This window comes from Schistocerca nitens, chromosome 7, assembly GCF_023898315.1.
Source record: "Schistocerca nitens isolate TAMUIC-IGC-003100 chromosome 7, iqSchNite1.1, whole genome shotgun sequence".
NCBI classification, from domain to species: Eukaryota; Metazoa; Arthropoda; class Insecta; order Orthoptera; family Acrididae; genus Schistocerca; species Schistocerca nitens.
In genome coordinates, this window is record NC_064620.1 from 308,622,399 (window position 1) to 308,627,398 (window position 5,000).

A 5,000-nucleotide genomic window follows, 5' to 3' on the forward strand; every position below is an offset into this window, starting at 1 on the left:
GCGTTTCATGAAGAGTTTTATCCAATATTCGACATTCCCGCTGTCCCTAAACGTGCTCTAAGTCTGTGCGCGACCGCGTCGCTCACTGTACGGATTCCGATGCTGAGCGATCAGCTATGGGCCGCCCCATCCACGTCGGTCCCCGTGGGCGTTGCACTCGCAGTCGCAAAGACTCTGGGCAATGGCTATGTGCGCTCCGCAATATATTACTGGGACGAGTAATGAGGGTCCGAGCCCCCAGTGTGGGGAAAGTGTTTCGCAGCCCTGACCCACCGGCACGGTGTTGCGTCCCCCCACCTCAAACATGTGACGTAGTCACACCACCGGTTTTGACTAATAGACAGAATGTTTATAATCATATGCCATACACCGGGGGACGATGCCGCGAGGTGTAGCTAGCTAGTGCAGTCGCACCGCTACTACTGTACAGAGATAGAACAGGCATTGACTATACATACATTAAGCTTATACACGGCGGTGCTTAGTAATACGCGCAGTCATCGGAATATAGATAACACATACAACTGTCCCTATACATGCTGAACGTCTGTGCACACAATGTCAACCACACGTCACCCACACACTCCATCACCCACTAGTCTATGCCTGTAACAGACGCAGACACAACATCTAAGTACCAGCATGGAACAACATCCAGTGCATCCTCTCGGCCACAGTACACCATCCACACTATGATAACCAGACCGGGACGTCGAACCAGAAAACTGAATATCCCACTCTTCCTACAACCACCATTGCTCAGATACGCCACCAACACCCACACATGTCCTACACAGGGGTGCACCCAACAGCACCACACTGCCGCATCTCACAGCACATAAACAATGGCAGGAATGAAAGACACAGGTGTGCCACTCCTTTGCCACAAACACAGAACGGGCGCGCCACCTGCCATGAGCCACAAGTGCAACTGACGTGACATATCTGATAGTGCCTCAGGCGTCCACTTACTACCATCACTATCAACGAACCTCGCCACCCCACCCCCCCCCCACACACACCATCCCTTAACCCAACTTCTGCCTTAACCTAACCCAACTTCTGCCTTAACCTAACCCAACTTCTGCCTTAACCTAACCCAACTTCTGCCTTAACCTAACCCAACTTCTGCCTTAACCTAACCCAACTTCTGCCTTAACCTAACCCAACTTCTGCCTTAACCTAACCCAACTTCTGCCTTAACCTAACCCAACTTCTGCCTTAACCTAACCCAACTTCTGCCTTAACCTAACCCAACTTCTGCCTTAACCTAACCCAACTTCTGCCTTAACCTAACCCAAGTTGCGCCTTAACCTAACCCAAGTTGCGCCTTAACCTAACCCAAGTTGCGCCTTAACCTAACCCAAGTTGCGCCTTAACCTAACCCAAGTTGCGCCTTAACCTAACCCAAGTTGCGCCTTAACTTAACCCAAGTTGCGCCTTAACCTAACCCAAGTTGCGCCCTAACCTAACCCACGTTGCGCCTTAACCTAACCCACGTTGCGCCTTAACCTAACCCACGTTGCGCCCTAACCTAACCCACGTTGCGCCCTAACCTAACCTACGTTGCGCCCTAACCTAACCTACGTTGCGCCCTAACCTAACCTACGTTGCGCCCTAACCTAACCTACGTTGCGCCCTAACCTAACCTACGTTGGGCCCTAACCTAACCCACGTTGCGCCCTAACCTAACCCACGTTGCGCCCTAACCTAACCCACGTTGCGCCCAAACCTAACCCACGTTGCGCCCTAACCTAACCCACGTTGCGCCCTAACCTAACCCACGTTGCGCCCTAACCTAACCCACGTTGCGCCCTAACCTAACCCACGTTGCGCCCTAACCTAACCCACGTTGCGCCCTAACCTAACCTACGTTGCGCCCTCACCTAACCCAAGTTGCGCCCTAACCTAACCCACGTTGCGCCCTAACCTAACCCACGTTGCGCCCTAACCTAACCCACGTTGCGCCCTAACCTAACCCACGTTGCGCCCTAACCTAACCCACGTTGCGCCCTAACCTAACCCAAGTTGCGCCTTAACCTAACCCACGTTGCGCCTTAACCTGCCCTGTAATTGTTAGTTATATGAATCTAGGAATTCGTGTAGCGTTGCCTAATTGCAACCATCTCAACATAGTTCACTTCGCGCACACTGTGGTGTTCTGCGTATTGATTCATTTTACGGTGCGTACCCTCACATCTTGCGAGTGTTGCTTACTTTCCACATGGTCCCGCTATCCACTGTATTGTGTACTGCAATAGGACGTATATCGCCCCCGCCCCCCCCCCCTCCCCTCCTGTCACCTCTAGCTCGTCGGTCAGGAGTTCGCGTGTTGAATGCGCTTCGCAGCTGTGCAATGGCATTCGCATACGTACGCTGGCCACCTTCCACGTGTTCTTTCGTGCACACGTCGCAGCGTGTATGTATGCTGATGGAGTGCGTCGTGACACACAACATCCAGGCATGCAAGACTCGTAGAAGTCGCAAATGTAGATGGATGTCTACGTTTGCTGCCCAAGTTACGCAAATGAACTGGAAATCCGTTGTTGCGCGGTTGTTCGCGCTGGAGGTGAATCGTTGATATCGACGATCGGTACAGGTATTAACCGGTTGCTTCAGCGACACCCGTCATACCCACGAACGTGAGTGGGCATGTGGGTATGAAGCGATACGCGGCGGTGGCTGGGTGGGACCGTCCCCGGCCGGTGAGGGGGGGGCGCCCGGCGTGCTGGCCGCGCGCTGCGTGGGCGCACGCGCGGCAGCCGGCTGGTGGGGGCGCCCAGTGGCAGGCGCGCCGGCTGACGGAGGCGGCAGGCGGCGCATCTGCGTGCCGGCGCACCCAGCGCGCGGCGCCGTGCGGCCAAAGTGGGTCCTCCCGGGCCCGGTGCGAAGCGCGGTGGACATCTGCAGTGTGCTGGTCCGATTGAGGACTGTGTGCGTTGAGGATGCGCCGCCGCCCGGCACTCGGCGCCGCGACGCCGTCTGCTGCTCGGTCGCCCCCGCGGTTCTCGCAGGTGGTTTGTATCGCAGCTGTGCGGATGTGTTGGCGCGTGCGCTGTGCTGGGAGAGTTCGCTTTGGCACCCAAGTGGGGCTCTGCCCCTCTGTGGCGCTGGCGTTGGAGCTGCCCGGTCACTGTTTGTGGCCGCGTGTTGTCTCCCGCCGGCAACACCACGACAGCACGCTCCCGGGCCTCTGTCGGCAGCGGCAAGCTCAGTTGGGAGCACGGGTGGTCGCACTGAAAGCGTCTACTCGCCTATCTCCGGGCGATTGCGCCTCTCTCGAACCCGACCAAGTACTTAGGACGGCGCTGCGCGCCGCCGGGACCTGAGAGGGTTTCGAGGTGTATCGTGCAGGGGAGCCCAGCCTCCTCCTGTTTGCAGAATAATTGAGCGGACGCTTGCGTGTTCGCGCGGGCCCCCGGGACACACTCCCGGGCGGCCGGCTGCTCAGCTCTAGTTGACGCAGCTCCCTGGTTGATCCTGCCAGTAGTCATATGCTTGTCTCAAAGATTAAGCCATGCATGTCTCAGTACAAGCCGCATTAAGGTGAAACCGCGAATGGCTCATTAAATCAGTTATGGTTCCTTAGATCGTACCCACGTTACTTGGATAACTGTGGTAATTCTAGAGCTAATACATGCAAACAGAGTCCCGACCAGAGATGGAAGGGACGCTTTTATTAGATCAAAACCAATCGGTCGGCTCGTCCGGTCCGTTTGCCTTGGTGACTCTGAATAACTTTGGGCTGATCGCACGGTCTTCGTACCGGCGACGCATCTTTCAAATGTCTGCCTTATCAACTGTCGATGGTAGGTTCTGCGCCTACCATGGTTGTAACGGGTAACGGGGAATCAGGGTTCGATTCCGGAGAGGGAGCCTGAGAAACGGCTACCACATCCAAGGAAGGCAGCAGGCGCGCAAATTACCCACTCCCGGCACGGGGAGGTAGTGACGAAAAATAACGATACGGGACTCATCCGAGGCCCCGTAATCGGAATGAGTACACTTTAAATCCTTTAACGAGTATCTATTGGAGGGCAAGTCTGGTGCCAGCAGCCGCGGTAATTCCAGCTCCAATAGCGTATATTAAAGTTGTTGCGGTTAAAAAGCTCGTAGTTGGATTTGTGTCCCACGCTGTTGGTTCACCGCCCGTCGGTGTTTAACTGGCATGTATCGTGGGACGTCCTGCCGGTGGGGCGAGCCGAAGGCGTGCGACCGCCTCGTGCGTGCTCGTGCGTCCCGAGGCGGACCCCGTTGAAATCCTACCAGGGTGCTCTTTATTGAGTGTCTCGGTGGGCCGGCACGTTTACTTTGAACAAATTAGAGTGCTTAAAGCAGGCAAGCCCGCCTGAATACTGTGTGCATGGAATAATGGAATAGGACCTCGGTTCTATTTTGTTGGTTTTCGGAACCCGAGGTAATGATTAATAGGGACAGGCGGGGGCATTCGTATTGCGACGTTAGAGGTGAAATTCTTGGATCGTCGCAAGACGAACAGAAGCGAAAGCATTTGCCAAGTATGTTTTCATTAATCAAGAACGAAAGTTAGAGGTTCGAAGGCGATCAGATACCGCCCTAGTTCTAACCATAAACGATGCCAGCCAGCGATCCGCCGCAGTTCCTCCGATGACTCGGCGGGCAGCCTCCGGGAAACCAAAGCTTTTGGGTTCCGGGGGAAGTATGGTTGCAAAGCTGAAACTTAAAGGAATTGACGGAAGGGCACCACCAGGAGTGGAGCCTGCGGCTTAATTTGACTCAACACGGGAAACCTCACCAGGCCCGGACACCGGAAGGATTGACAGATTGATAGCTCTTTCTTGATTCGGTGGGTGGTGGTGCATGGCCGTTCTTAGTTGGTGGAGCGATTTGTCTGGTTAATTCCGATAACGAACGAGACTCTAGCCTGCTAACTAGTCGCGTGACATCCTTCGTGCTGTCAGCGATTACTTTTCTTCTTAGAGGGACAGGCGGCTTCTAGCCGCACGAGATTGAGCAATAAC

At 55.0% G+C, this 5,000-nt stretch overlaps 1 non-coding gene across 1 annotated transcript in view; it reads left to right on the plus strand.

Annotated features, from left to right (window-relative positions):
• The first annotated feature begins 3,467 nt into the window (after positions 1-3,467).
• LOC126197025 (small subunit ribosomal RNA) overlaps positions 3,468-5,000 on the plus strand; it is a 1,909-nt gene continuing 376 nt past the window's right edge. The window contains exon 1 of the ribosomal RNA XR_007539435.1: positions 3,468-5,000. This exon is cut by the window's right edge and continues 376 nt beyond it. This is a non-coding gene — a ribosomal RNA (small subunit ribosomal RNA).